This window comes from Rhinatrema bivittatum, chromosome 6 (assembly GCF_901001135.1).
Source record: "Rhinatrema bivittatum chromosome 6, aRhiBiv1.1, whole genome shotgun sequence".
In the NCBI taxonomy this organism is placed as follows: Eukaryota; Metazoa; Chordata; class Amphibia; order Gymnophiona; family Rhinatrematidae; genus Rhinatrema; species Rhinatrema bivittatum.
The window spans coordinates 275,906,994-275,922,915 of NC_042620.1; the positions used below are offsets into that span (position 1 = coordinate 275,906,994).

Consider the following 15,922-nt stretch of genomic DNA (forward strand, 5'->3'; position numbering starts at 1 on the left):
TAGAAGATTGGAAAAAAATGGGGGAGGTAGAAAAATAGTGGGCCAAATTAAAAGGGGCTATTACAAAGGCAACAAATCTATATGTTAGAAAAGTAAACAAAAGTAAGAGGAAAAAGAAACTGATCTGGTTCTCAAAAGAGATGGCTGAAAAAATAAAGGCATGAAGAGCTGTGTTCAAGAAGTACAAAGGATCCCAAAATAAGGTACACAGGGAAGAATACCTGATGAAACTGAGGAAGTCAAAGAAAGTAATCATGAAAGCAAAAGGTCAAGCAGAAGAAAGGATTGCCAAAGATGTAAAACAAAGTGACAAAACATTTTTCAGATAGCGAAAGGAGGAAGGCCTGAAGTGATTTACTAAAATTGAAATGTGGCAAGGAGCAATGTATGGCGAAAGATGAAGGAATAGCAGAAATAAAGAAGATGAAAGACCATTGTTGATTGACAAGACCATGGATGGTAGTGGCAATAATGCAACCCCATTTTCAAAAGAGAATGTGTGGTAAAAACTAGAGATGTGAATCGTGTCCCAGATCGTCTTAACGATCAGATTCGGCTGGGGGGGGGAAAAATCTGATCGTTAAGATATGTGAATTGGAATCGTTTCCGATTCCAATTCACATCGCTAATTTTTTTTTTAGGGAGGCCTGCACCGCTAAAAAAAAAAAAACCCACCCGACCTTTTAAATCGACACCCCCCTCCTGACCCCCCCAAAACCTTTTAAAGTTACCTGGTGGTCTAGGGGGGCCTCGGGGAGAGATCCAGGGGGGCCTCGGGGAGAGGAGAGATCCAGGGGGGCCTCGGGGAAAGATTTCCCGTTCCCAGGCATCAGCTGTTCTAAAAAAAAAAAAATGGCGCCGATGCCCCTTTGCCCTTACCATGTGACAGGGTATCCGTGCCATTGGCCGGCCCCTGTCACATGGTAGGAGCACTGGATGGCCGGCGCCATCTTTAGTCATCAGCCCCTATTATACTATAGGGCTGATGAGTAAAGATTTCCCCCCCAACCAAATCTTTTTTTTAGAACAGCCGAATTTCCCCCCCCCCCCCCCCCAGCCGAATCTTTTTTTTTAGAACAGCCGAATTTTTTTTTTAGAACAGCTGATACCTGGGAAAGGGAAATCTCAAGTGACACAAGTACAAAACGCCTTATCTATATCACATAAGTATAAAGCTCTGGTGAAAGAGATTGACATGGTATCTGAAAAGAAAGAAGAAACCCAATGCATACAGAAATTCCAAAATACAATCAATAACCAAAGAAAGCAGCTCATTGTGCTGGGTGACTCTGTCAGAGGCACTAATTTGGGAACTCTTCTAGAGGGAAACACTACAGTTAAATGCCTCCCAGGATCATCGGCTGGCAGAAATGCCTTTCAGATAGTCAAAACAATCCAAGAAGAAAGCAAAGACTCTAAAGCTGATATTATCATCCATCTGGGAACCAACAACCTTGCTGCTAACAGCATCCAAGTGGTACAGAGAGATTTCCAGTCTCTGGTGAAGCAGATTAGTCACATGGCGACAACCATCACCTTTTCAGAGGTGTTACCTGTTCAGGGAAAGGGGAAGGAGAGACTAAGCCATATTGATAACTTCAATGTATGGCTCAAATCCTGGTGTAAGGAACAAAGTTTTGGATTTATTGGGGGCTGGGGCTGTGTATGGAACAACAAAAGGCTATATGTCAAAGATGGCTTACATCTCTGTGGCAGGAAAAAGAATCCTAAGAGATAAATTCAAATCCTATGTCATAAGGCACTTAAACTAGAAGCCAGGGGTGGCAGAAAGAAATTAGAATGTCACCCCCCAAATACAAATACAAATGCAATGGAAAAGGGTGAAGTGGATAACAAAACTCAACTAAATAAGTCACAAAAGGAGTCCAAGAAAAGCAGTAACCTGAACGAGAAAAGCTGGAAAGCTATCAGCACAAATGCTCATAGTTTGGGCAATAAAATCCTAGATCTGCAAGCCCTAATGGTGGAGGCGGACTTGGACATTGTTGCTGTCACGGAGATGTGGTTCACGGAATCTCATGATTGGGATACGGCAATACCGGGCTATAACTTATTAAGGAAGGACAGAGAGGACAGGAAAGGGGGAGGAGTGGCAAGGAACTGCAAGGAAGATGGGGCAAAGAAGCAGCACTATGGATCAACCTAAAAAAAGAGGATGGGGCATCCGTTTTTATTGGAGTGGTTTACAGGCCTCCAAATCAAATGGAAGAGCTTGACAAAGATCTGGTAGAAGACATCTAAAAGATGGGAAAGAAGGGAGAAGTGGTGATTGTTGGAGATTTTAATCTGCCGGATGTAGACTGGAGAATCCCTTCTGCAGAATCTAACAGTAGTAGAGAGATAGTGGATGCCCTGCAAGGGGCTCTGTTCAAACAAATGGTAATGGAACCCACGAGGGAGGGAGCTATACTCGATTTAGTTCTCACTAATAGAGATAATGTCTCTAATGTCCAGGTAGGTGCCCACCCCAACACCAGTGATCATCATACGGTATAGTTTCATATTACAAATAGGATACGGAGAAGTAGCACGAAGACCCGAGTTTTGCAGTTCAATGGGGAAGTACCTGGAGGAAGAACTAGAAGGCTGGGAGAACAAGAGAGATGTGGAACAACAGTGGACCAAACTAAAAGGAGCAATTACCAAGGCAACTAATCTATATGTTAGAAAAGTAAAGAAAAGCAAGAGAAAAATGAAACCTATCTGGTTCTCAAAGGAGGTGGGAGACAAAAATAAAATCTAAAATAACAGTGTTCAAGAAATATAAAGGATCCCAAAGAGAAAGGCACATGGAAGAATATCTGGTGGAACTGAGGGATCAAGCAATCAAGAAAGCGAAAATTCAAGCGGAAGAAAGGATTGCCAAAGAGGTAAAGGGGGTGACAAATATTTTTCAGATACATCAGTGAAAGGAGAAAAGTCCAAAGTGGTATACTGAAATTGAAAGTTGAAAGGATCAATGGGCGGAGACAGATGAAGAAATGGCAGAAATATTAAATGAATACTTCAGTTTAGTATTCACTAAAGAAGACCCCGGAGAAGGACCGACGCTAGGTAACAAGAAACTGGAGGAGAGCGGAATGGATGAAACTCCATTTATGGAAGAGAATGTATGGGAAGAGCTAGGAAAACTGAAGGTGGACAAAGCCATGGGGCCTGATGAGGTTCATCCCAGGATACTGAGGGAGCTCAGAGATGTGCTAGCGGCTCCGCTGTGTGACCTGTTCAATAGTTCTCTGGAAACGGGAGTGGTGCCAAGTGATTGGAGAAGAGCAACGGTGGTCCCGCTTCACAAGAGCGGGAGCAGAGAGGAGGCTGGATACTACAGGCCGGTTAGCCTCACCTCGATGGTGGGAAAAGTATTGGAATCACTGCTGAAGGAAAAAATATTTATTTATTTATTTATTTTATTTACACTTTTTTTCTATACCGACGTTCATGAAAAGGACAAATCGCATCGGTTTACAGTGAACCAAGGTTAGAATTACATCGAACAAATGAACAGGGTTATAACAAAAGAAAAACAATGAAATAGACATGAGTAAGTCAGGAGAAGTAAAAACCAGCATATAAACAAGGAACTAATTGGATGACTGGGGGGGGGGGGGGAACATTCATAACTGTGGTAGGGAAGTGTCGTACGGCGTATAGTGTCCGTGAGAAGCATCAGTTCTTTACAGAAAAGCTATTTTGAAAAGCCAAGTCTTAAGCTTTTTCTTAAACATCCACTGGCAGGGTTCTTGGCGAAGGTCCAGGGGAAGAGCATTCCATTGTGCGGGACCAGCAGTGGAGAGGGCTCTTTTCCTAAGCGAGGACTTGGCGGGGGATGCATATAGGGTACCTTTGTATGCTGTTCTGATTGGTCTGGAGGACGTATGATGCCGAAGTGGGATATTTAGCTCAAGAGTGGTCTGAGAGTGAATGGTCTTGTGTATCGTAGTTCGGACTTTGTGCAGGATTCTGAATTTGATGGTATTGGTCAGGATCCTTGCGGCGGTGTTCTGTAGCATCTGTAGAGGTCTTGTGGTGTTAGCGGGAAGGCTGAGTAGAAGGGAGTTGCAATAGTCTATTTTAGAGAATATGATGGCTTGGAGTACTGTGCGGAAGTCTTGGGAATGTAGGAGGGGTTTCAGCTTTTTTAAGATTTGTAGTTTGTAAAAACATTCTTTTGTTGTGTTATTGACAAATTTTTTTAGATTCAGACGGTTGTCTAGAATTACACCAAGATCTCTTACATGGGTGATGGAGGTCGTTTGGGGCGAAGTGAGGTTGTTGACCACCAGTTCATTGTCGTCCTGAGAGATGAGCAGTAGTTCGGTTTTGGATGTGTTGAGTACTAAGTTGAGGCTGGCGAGGAGGAGGTTAATAGACTGTAGACAACTGTTCCAGATGTTGAGGGTTTTGGGGATAGATTCTGTAACTGGAATGAGAATCTGTATGTCGTCGGCATAGATGAAGTGAGTTATCTTAAGATTTGTGAGCAGTTGGCAGAGGGGGAGAAGATAAATGTTAACTAGAGTAGGGGAGAGAGAGGATCCTTGTGGACTCCAAGTGTGGACTTGATGGGGTGAGATTCTTTGTTACTTATTCTGACCTTGAAGTTCCTATTACAGAGGAAAGACTTGAACCAGTTGAGGGCTGTTCCTGAGATGCCGATGTCTGAGAGACGGTTGATGAGTATGGAGTGATTCACGGTGTCGAACGCAGTTGAAATATCGAGCAGCGCCAGCAGATAAGATGTCTTTTTTCCCAGGCCCATGAGGATGCTGTCTGTAAGCGAGATTAGAAGGGATTCAGTATTAAGCGATTTATGGAATCCAAATTGGGCTGGGGCGAGTATCTTGTGTTCATCTAGGTGTTCTGAAAGTTGGTTGTTGACAATTTTCTCCATGAGTTTGGCGATAAATGGTAGGTTGGCGATGGGGCGAAAGTTAGCAAGGTCCGTTGGATTTAGGTTGGGTTTCTTTAGTAGTGGTTTAAGAGTGGGGAATTTCAGAGAATCCAGTACTAATCCTTGTGATAGGGAGCAGTTGATGATTTCTGCAAGTGGTTTAGAGATAGTATTTGGGATGGTGAGCAGTAGTTTTGAGTGGATAGAGTCCATCGGATGGGAAGAGGGTTTCATCTTCTTGAGAATGGTTTCTATTTTGAGGGGAATGGTGGGCTCGAATGATTCAAAGTTGGCTTTCTGGCCGAAGCGGAGGTATAAGGGGAGGTGGCTGTATCTTTGCGGAGATAAGCAGCGCTATTAGGTTGGAGATTTTTTTCTCAAAGAATATAGCAAGTTCTGAAGACTTGGATTGGGCTTGGTCATCGGGGATGGCAGGTGGGGTAGGTTTTGTAAGATCTGTGATGTAGGAGAACAAGGCCCTGGCGTCAAAGAAGAAGTTATGTATTTTGCGAGCGTAGAAATCTCTCTTTGTGCAAAGGATGATGTTTCTGTAGCTGTGCATGGAAGATTTGTACGCAGATAATGAAGCTGTGGAGGGTTTCTTACGCCATAAGTGTTCTTTGTGTCTTAGTTTTTGTTTGAGTTTTTTCAGTTCCGGCGTGAACCAGGGTTTTTTGTTCTTGAGGGATGGGTTTAGCTCTTTTTTCGTCAGGGGGCATATTTTATCTGCTACATTGTTAGTAATGTTGAACCATGAGGCAAGTGCCGAGTCTGCGTCGAAAAAATCGAGGTTAACTAGTTCCGTTGAGAGGTGGGATATGAGGTCGTCCATGGAGCAGGGTTTCCTGAAATGGATTGTTGTTTTGGGGAGGGGGAGGACTGGGTTTTCAGAGATGGAGAGGTGATCATCCAGTGGTCGGACCACGGGATTGGGGAGCATCGGGGCAGAGAAGTTTGGGTGAGGCCTGAGTTTATGAATATGAGATCCAAGGTATGACCAGCTTTGTGCGTGGGACAGTTGATGATTTGTGAGAAACCCATGGCCTTGAAGGAAGATAGAAGAGCTTCACAGTTGGAAGAATGAGGAGTTGAGTTGACGTGGAGGTTGAAGTCTCCCATGATGATGGCTGGGGCGTCTGTGTCGAAGTGTTTGGCGATGAGCTCGATGAGGGGAGAAGGATCTGAGTGTAGGAGTCCTGGAGGGGTGTAGATTAGGCAGATTTGTAGATGTTTTGACTTGAAGAGAGCGATTTTGATTCTGGAAGCAGGTTTTGTATTCTGAAGAGTTATTCTCACAGGTCAAGCAGGATGGTAGTCCTCACATATAGGTGACATCATCAGGATGGAGCCCAATCACGGAAAACTTCTGTCAAAGTTTCCAGAACTTTGACTGGCCCCTACTGGGCATGCCCAGCATGGCACTAACCCTGCAGCCAGCAGGGGTCCCCCTTCAGTCTTCTTTTTTCCGCGCAGCAGTAGCCTCGCGGTTTAGGAGCTCTGAACACATTCCTGACAAGAATTTTTCCTCACGGACTTATTTAAAATAACTTTGCCCCACAGGGGTCCCTCCTCTAACTTTCTCTGGCCGCGGTTCTCCGGTAAGTTTTTTTGCCGTTTTTCATCGATTACCATCGAGTTTAGCCCTCGCGGCCTACTGGCCGTCAACCGTACTGCGGCTCGATTTTTTCTATGGCCATGGCGTCGGATTTTCGTCGGTGCCCGGATTGTACTCGCACCATGTCGATCACAGACCCTCATAGAGTCTGTGTAATGTGCTTAGGCCGTGAGCATGATGTCCTGACTTGCACCAAATGTGCCCTCATGACACCAAAAGGTCGCAAAGCCAGAATGGAGACGATGGGACTCCTCTTCCATGCTCACACCCCGATGCTGTCCATCGCATCAACGTCATCGGAACCGGCACTGTCGAAGTCGCACCAACATCGACAACCGTCCGGTGACTGCCCGCCATCGACGTCTTCACGGCATCGACTCCCGTTTCTCCCCCTCAAGATCGAGGGGATCGAAGGGAGAAACATCGCCATCGGCATCGTAAGTCTCGGACCGTCGAGGGAGTGAAATCATCAACCTCACCACCGTCCAAGCCACCATGGAAGAAGCCCCGTCCAGGAACGGCACTGACCACACCTGCGACCGGGACATCGAGTCAACCCTCACCTGATCGGGGTTTGGGAGTCGCGATTCCGCCTGTAAAGGTGGTCCCTCCAACTGTGCCTCAGCTTCCCTCTTCCATCACGGAGCCGGAGCTGATTGCCCCAGGTCTCCGGGAAGAACTGCCATCGACAAGGCGATGCAATGGCTCCAGGTCAAAGTTTCTAGAACATCACTGAGCATGCCCAGCATGGAACCAACTCTGCATCCAGCAGGGGTCCCCCTTCAGTCTCTTTTTGTTCTGCGCAACTTTTCCCACACGGAGTGAGGAGCTCTTCCACGGTTTCCTTACAGGAAAATTTTCTTCAGGAAATAGTCTTGAGTTTTCAAAAATTTTCACCCCGGCTGGGGTTCCCTTTGTGTTCCATCGATACCCGTGTCCATTCGGTAAGTTTTCTAACTTTTTGGTCGGTTACCGACGGTTCCAAGGTTTAGGCCCGGAGGTCCCCGACCGCGATGCGGCCTATATTTTCGTCGATAATGATGGCAACGGGTTTTCGTAGCCCCACAGGGGTCCCCCCTCACCAGGTTTGTGTGTTGTGCTTGGGCCCTACCCATGATGTAAATACATGTGCCAACTGTGCCCAAATGACCCCTAAGGGGCGTCGGGCTCGTTTGGAAAGTATGGCTTTACTATTTCATTCCAAACAGCTTACTTCAGCTAAAGCTTCGAAGTCATCGATACTGTCGCCAGCCAAGTCCCGTCACCAGTCGGATACCGATGACTCCCGATCGACATCGAAGACTTTGGCTTCTACTTCTTCGGCACCAGACATCAGTAAAGGCGACCATCGGGAAAAGCATCGCCATTGACATCGAAAAACCTTGCTGTCTGATCCAGGTGCACCGGTGGCCTCGACTTCTACTAAGTCTATCGAGCCACCGAGGAAGAAGGCCTGTGCCGAGGAGCTCCAAACCTCTTCCATGCCAGGTACTCCGAGGCGTTCCCCGCCTTCAGAGGGAGTAGCGGCCGAGACTCCACTGATACTGGTGGATATTCTGGCAGCACCCATCCAGCCTCGCATTCCGGACCTGGTCTTGAGAACGCCAGCGTTCCGTGAGGAATTGAACCGGATGGTTCAAGAGGCAGTTGTGCAGGCTCTCCATGGACATCCAGTTCCATCGGCACCGATATCGACTCTGATTCCGACACCAGAACCGATGCCATCGATGCTTGCACCACTGCTTGACAGGATCGATGCCCTCATCGGTGCTATGCCTTCAGCACCGAGGAAAACGTCAATACCGCCTGGTCCATCGATGCCCATCCATCTCTCTTCTGAAGAAGAGGAATCACTGATGCCAGGCCTTCTGGTATGTTGCCACCGAGGTGTCCACCGAGCCCTTTGTAACCGCTTCTGCCATCGATGGTGCATCATCCTTTCCCGACATCAACACTGGTGCTGCCGGTACCGCCACTGATACCTTTGGTGACACAACCTCCTCCGGCTGGAGGAGGTCCATTTTTACCCTCTGGAGAACCGTTGGGTGCTGGGGATCAGCCTTATCATCCTTGGTCTGATGACTCTTCCGATTCCCAGGACACCAGTGATATTCTATCTGAGTCTTCCCCTCCTGAAGAGAGAAGGAAACATCTATCATCTTCTTTTACCATTGTACACTGTGATCTTTATGTTCTAATAATGTATATAATGTATATAATAACTAGCATTCATGATGTTATCCAACATGATATGTTCCAACAGTTACCTATGTTAAGAACTCTACACCAGTTGTAATATCTTTCTATGCTGCTTTCCCGCGTTTCTCTTCGCCCACCTGGTTTATTCCCTTGTTAATTTTCTACTCATTTTGTTATATTGTAAACCAATGTGATGTTCACACTAACACCGGTATAAAAAAGGTTTTAAATAAATAAATTTAAATAAGTCTCCGCCAGAGGACCTCTCTTTTATAAGCTTCATGAAAGAGATGTCAGAGTCCATACCATTCACTCTCCAAACTGAAGAAGACTCTGGGCATAAAATGTTAGAAGTCCTGCAGTTTGTCGATGCACCGAAGGAGGTAATGTCCATACCTGTCCAAGAGGTCCTCCTTGACCTTCTTCAATGCAACTGGGAGCATCCAGGGACAGTCCCACCGGTTAACCGTAAGACTGATGCTACATATGTAGTCCAAGCAGCACTTGGCTTCCAAAAAACTCAGCTGTCCCACTACTCAGTAGTGGTCGAGTCTGCCCAGAAGAAGGCCAGAAGGCCACGGCCTCATTCATCCACGTCTCCTGGAAAAGAGCAGAAATTCCTCAACGCTTTTGGTCATAGGGTCTTCCATGGGGCCATGCTAATCTCCCGTATTGCAGCTTACCAACTTAACATCTCGCAATACAACAGGAACCTCTTCAAGCAGCTCCAGGACCTTTCTGATTCCCTTCCTGACCAGTTCCAGGACCAGCTCAATGTCATTCTTAAAAAAGGTCTAGATGCTGATAAGCATGAGGTGCGCTCGGCTTATGACATTTTCGACACTGCCACCAGGGTGTCAGCAGCTGGAATAAGTGCTAGGAGGTGGGCCTGACTCAAGACTTCGAATCTGCATTCAGGAGACTGTAGCTCAGCTTAAAGACCATAACAAGACGTTGCGACAACTCTCAGCTGGGCATATGGAGTTCTCCACCTCTTCTAAACACCCATTCAGAAGGGAGGCTAAGTGAACCTCCTTTAAGGCACGCAGATACTACCCACCTCAGACTCTGTCTCGCTCGTCTAGACCGAATCAGAAGTCTCAACCTCGCCAGCCTAGGCCTCAGAAGGCGCAGCCCCCCTCCACAGACTGGGCCTTCTTCCGGTTTTTGACTGTCAACTAGAGAGCAATTGTCCACCTCCGCCACTGCCACATCTACCAGTGGGTGGCCATCTCAGCCACTTCATCAGCATGTGGCACAATCTCACCACAGATTTGCTCTCTAGATCTAAAAGACGCGTACATGCACATAGCAATTACCCCATCTCATAGGAAATACCTCGGATTCCTCGTCGGAAACAAGCACTTCTAGTACTGAGTGCTTCCGTTCGGCCTAGCATCAGCCCCTCGGGTGTTCACAAAATGCCTGGCAGTAGTAGCTGCATACTTAAGGCGACTGGGCACTCACATCTATCCTTACCTAGACGACTGGTTACTGAGGGCTCAGTCTGCGGAGGCGGTTCTTCAATCCCTCCACCTCACCTTGCGTCTACTACTGTCCTTGGGATTTCTGGTAAATTATCAAAAATCCAATCTGACTCCGTCTCAATTCCTCTCCTTCATTGGAGCGGATCTCGACACTATTCAAGCAAAGGCTTTTCTTCCCGAGCTCGTACGCTTCCAGATAGTAGAAAGACTAGGGGACACTCCATGAAGTTAGCATGGGGCACATTTAAAACTAATCGGAGAAAGTTCTTTTTTACTCAACACACAATTAAACTCTGGAATTTGTTGCCAGAGAATGTGGTTCGTGCAGTTAGTATAGCTGTGTTTAAAAAAGGATTGGATAAGTTCTTGGAGGAGAAGTCCATTACCTGCTATTAAGTTCACTTAGAGAATAGCCACTGCCATTAGCAATGGTTACATGGAATAGACTTAGTTTTTGGGTACTTGCCAGGTTCTTATGGCCTGGATTGGCCACTGTTGGAAACAGGATGCTGGGCTTGATGGACCCTTGGTCTGACCCAGTATGGCATTTTCTTATGTTCTTATGTTCTTAATTCTTACGCGCACTATACCGTCCCACCGAACCACGACTGCTCGTCGTGTTCTCGTCTTGTTAGGCCACATGGCGTCCTCGGTCCATGTTACACTGATGGCTCGACTTGCCATGTGAGTAACACAGTGGACATTAAAATCCCAGTGGTCTCAGGCCCACCATCTAATGTCCAACATTGTCCATGTCACCAGGCAGCTTCGTCTCTCCCTGGCTTGGTGGACCCAAGAGTCCAACCTACTTATAGGACTACCTTTCCAAGCTCCAGAACCTCAAATAATTCTGAGTACAGACGCTTCCACTCTAAGTTAGGGAGCACATGTCAACAACCTGCAGACTCAGGGAACCTGGTCTGAGGCAGAAGCACAACATCAGATACATTTTCTGGAGCTCAGGGTGATCAGATATGCCCTTCTAGCCTTCAAAGATTGCTTAACCAACAAAGCAATCTTGATCCAAACAGTCAATCAGGTAGCGATGTGGTACATCAACAAGCAGGGTGGAACCGGCTCCTACCTACTGTGTCAGGAGGTAGCGCAAATCTGGGATCTAGCTCTATATCATTCCATGCTACTAAGAGCAACTTACCTGGCGGGCGTGGACAATGTTCTAGCGGACAAACTCAGTCGCAAATTTCAACCCCTTGAGTGGTTTCCTGTTTGCTTATCCCCCCGCTTCCACTCATAATCAAGACTCTCATGAAGCTACGTCAGGACAAGGGTCTCATGATTCTCATAGCCCCATACTGGCCGCGGCAGGTGTGGTTTCCCATCCTTTGCGACCTCTCAGTCCACCCACACATTCGCCTGGGCGCAGATCCGTCCCTGATCTCTCAGAACGCCGGGCATCTGTGACATCTAAACCTCCAGGCTCTGGCACTGACAGCTTGGATGTTGAAAGGCTAATTTTGCAGCCTCTCAACCTCTCGGACTCTGTATCCCAGGTCCTAGTAGCATCACGAAAGCCTTCTACTAGAAGATCTTATTCTAAATGGAAAAGGTTTTCATTGTGCTGCACTTCAAATGAATTAGATCCATTTACCTGTCCCACTACGAAGTTTCTAGACTACCTACAAACTTCCTCCATTAGAGTACATGTCAGTGTGGTGGCCGCCTTCCATAAGGGTACAGAGGATGTCTCTATTTCGACACAATCTTTAGTAGTGCGCTTTATGAAGGGCTTGCTGCACCTCAAGTCCCCTCTCCGTTCCCCAGCCCCTGCTTGGGACCTTAATGTAGTATTAGCGTGACTCATGAAACCTCTGTTTGAGCCTCTGCACTCCTGCGAGCTACGACATCTCATTTGGAAGGTACTCTTCCTTCTTGCTTTGACGTCCGCTCATAGGATCAGTGAGCTACAGGCGCTGGTTACTTCCCCCCACGAAATTCCTTCAAGACCGGGTGGTCCTTCACATTCATCCAAAATTTTTGCCAAAAGTAGTCTCTGAGTTCCATTTAAATCAATCCATAGTTTTGCCTACTTTCTTTCCAAAACCCTACTCACATCCAGGTGAGCGGGCTCTGCATTCCTTGGACTGCAAGCGTGCATTAGCTTATTTAGAACGCACTGCAGGCCATAGGAAGTCCACCCAGCTATTTGTCTCCTTTGATAAACTTAAGCTGGGGATCCCAGTGGGCAAGTACATGCTATCCTCCTGGCTGGCAGACTGTATTTCTTTCTGCTACCAGCAAGCAGGCCTTCCGCTCCAGGGCCGCGTTAAAGCGCACTCTATTAGAACAATGGCTTGGCAACGTCGGTGGCTCAACTTCGTTCTGTACCTCTTGCTGACATCTGCAGGACTGCTACATGGAGTTCCCTCCTTACCTTTGCAGCTCATTATTGCCTGGACAAGGCTAGCACACAAGATTCTATCTTTGGCCAGTCTGTTCTGTGCAATTTATTCTCAGCTTAATCCCAAGTTCCTTCCAATGGCCCGCTGGGAATTTCAGGCTGCCCGTTTATCCAAAGCCTCCCCTATTGTTGTGCCTGATGCACGTCTTTGGGTGCTTTTGGTACATTGCACGGGTATCCTCAGCTAGCTATTCACCCATATGTGAGGACTACCATCCTGCTTGTTCTGTTAGAAAGCAGAGTTGCTTACCTGTAACAGATGTTCTCACAGGACAGCAGGATATTAGTCCTCACGAAACCCACCCGCCGTGGAGTTGGGTATGCTTGCGATTTGTTATTTTATTTTTCGCACGTACTTTTTACTATAAACAAAACTGAAAGGGGACCCCTGCTGGATGCAGGGTTGGTGCCATGCTGGGCATGCTCAGTGGTGCCAGTCAAAGCTCTAGAAACTTTGACAAAAGTGGTCCATGATTGGGCTCCATCCTGAGGACTAAAATCCTGCTGTCCTGTGAGAACATGTTAAGGATAAGCAGCTCTGCTTTCTCACAGGACAAGCAGGATGGTAGTCCTCACATAAGGGTGACATCATCAGGATGGAGCCCAATCACGGAAAACTTCTGTCAAAGTTTCCAGAACTTTGACTGGCCTCTACTGGGCATGCCCAGCATGGCACTAACCCTGCAGCCAGCAGGGGTCCCCCTTCAGTCTTCTTTTTTCCGCGCAGCAGTAGCCTCGCGGTTTAGGAGCTCTGAACACATTCCTGACAAGAATTTTTTCCTCACGGACTTATTTAAAATATCTTGCCCCACAGGGGTCCCTCCTCTAACTTTCTCTGGCCGCGGTACTCCGGTAAGTTTTTTCGCCGTTTTTCATCGGTTACCGTCGAGTTTGTCCCTCGCGGCCTACTGGCCGTCGACCGTACCGCGGCTCGATTTTTTCTATGGCCATGGCGTCGGGTTTTCGTCAGTGCCCGGATTGTACTTGCACCATGTCGATCACAGACCCTCATAGAGTCTGTATAATGTGCTTAGGCCTTGAGCATGATGTTCTAACTTGCACCAAATGTGCCCTCATAACACCAAAAGGTCGCAAAGCCAGAATGGAGAAGATGGCCATAGAAAAAATCGAGCCGCGGTACGGTCCTCTTTCGTGCTCACACCCCGACTCCATCCATCGCATCGACGTCATCTGAACCGGCACCGTCAACGTCGCACCAACATCGACAACCGTCCGGTGACCGCCCGCCGTCGACGTCTTCACAGCCATCGACTCCCGTTTCTCACCCTCAAGATCGAGGGGATCGAAGGGAGAAACATCGCCATCGGCATCGTAAGTCTCGGACCATCGAGGGAGCGAAATCATCGACCGAGCCACCATCCGAGCCACCATCGAAGAAGCCCCGTCCAGGAACGGCACCGACCACTCCTGCAACCGGGACATCGAGGCAACCTTCACCCGATCGGGGTTTGGGAGTCGCAATTCCGCCTGTAAAGGTGGTTCCTCCGACTGTGCCTCAGCCTCCCTCTTCCGTCATGGAGCCGGAGCTGATTGCCCCAGGTCTCCGGGAAGAACTGGACCGGCTGGTCCAGGAGGCCATCGACAAGGTGATGCAACGGCTCTAGGTCCCTCCGGCACCGACATCGGTACCGAGAGTGGAACCGGTCACCGACCCCATTCCAGCAGCACTGGGGCTGCTGCTATCCCGATGGAGGCGTTCATGACTGCCCTTCCACCAGTGATTTCCGGGTCTCCAATGGCTCCGGTGCGCTCCCCGATGACAGCCTCATCGGGAGGAGAAACACCGTTTCGCATCCCTCCTTCAGGAGTTCTGCCTCAGCCATCGATGCCATGTCATCCCTCGCCACCGATTCATTCATCGGGAGCGATACACACATCAGTGCTATCGATGCCTTCCAGGCTGTCCACGGTGCCCCCGGCGATTCCTTCGATTTTCTCGGAGCTTCAGCCGGGCCCTTCGGGTATCCAACCCCCTTCTCGTCCTACAGGTCAGCCTATTGATCCTTATGACACCTGGGGTGATGATACTTCCTCAGACACCGATGACTTACCTTCACCTCCCTCTCCTACTGAAAGTAGAAAGCGTTCTCCTCCAGAGGACCTCTCTTTCATTAATTTTGTGAAGGAAATGTCAGAACTGGTCCCTTTCCAGCTTCAGACGGAGCAAGACGATAGGCACCAGATGATGGAGCTTCTCCAATTCCTGGATGCCCCTAAGGTGATCACTTCTATTCCCATTCATCAAGTTCTTCTTGACCTCCTCAAAAAGAATTGGGAAAATCCTGGATCCATTGCGCCAGTACACAGAAAGGCTGACACTACTTATCTGGTACAGTCAGCCCCTGGCTTTCAAAAATCTCAGCTTGACCACCACTCAGTTGTGGTGGAATCAGCTCAAAAGAAAGCAAAAAGGACAAAACCACACTCTTTTACCCCTCCTGTCAAAGAACACAAGTTCCTCGACAATGTTGGTCGTCGAGTGTTCCAAGGGGCCATGCTTATCTCCAGGATTGCTTCTTACCAGCTGTACATGACCCAATACAACAGGGTCATTTTCAAGCAAATATAGGACTTCTCTGAAACCCTGCCTGACCAATTCCAAGAACATCTTCAAACCCTTGTTCACACGGGGTTAGAAGCAGGAAAGCATGAGATAAGAACAGCTTACGATATCTTCGACACCTCCACGAGAGTGTCTGCAGCTGCCATTTCGGCAAGACGCTGGGCCTGGCTCAAGTATTCGGACCTTCGCCCAGAAGTACAAGACAGGCTCTCTGACCTGCCCTGTATAGGAGATAATCTGTTCAGTGAACAGATTCAGCAAATAGTGGCTGAATTAAAGGACCATCATGAGACACTCAAACAGCTCTCATCGATACCTTCTGAATTCCCTTCTAGACAGCCCTTCAAGAAGGACTCTAAGAAGTCATTCTTCCGTCCAAGGAAGTACTATCCTCCACCAACAAGGTCCCAAGTTACGAGGCCTTATCAGAAATCCCAGCCCCGCCAGCCCCGGAAGCAAAAGCCACAAGCAGCTCCCCAGCTGGGGCCTGCTTCAGGTTTTTGACGTTCCCTTGGAGAGCAGCAGCCTGATCCCTCTGCCAGCCATACCAGTGGGAGGTCGATTGTGCCATTTTCACAGCATGTGGCAATCGATCTCAACCGACCAATGGGTGCTAGCAATCATTGCTCAGGGTTACCACCTAAACTTTCTTGCTCTTCCACCGGATTCACCACCTCTACAAGCGTGGAGAGTAAACGACCACTCT

General features: G+C 47.9%; 1 protein-coding gene across 1 annotated transcript in view; it reads left to right on the plus strand.

The window, feature by feature from the left end:
* TEX11 (testis expressed 11) overlaps positions 1–15,922 on the plus strand; it is a 974,891-nt gene that overhangs the window by 841,334 nt on the left and 117,635 nt on the right. The window lies entirely within an intron of this gene.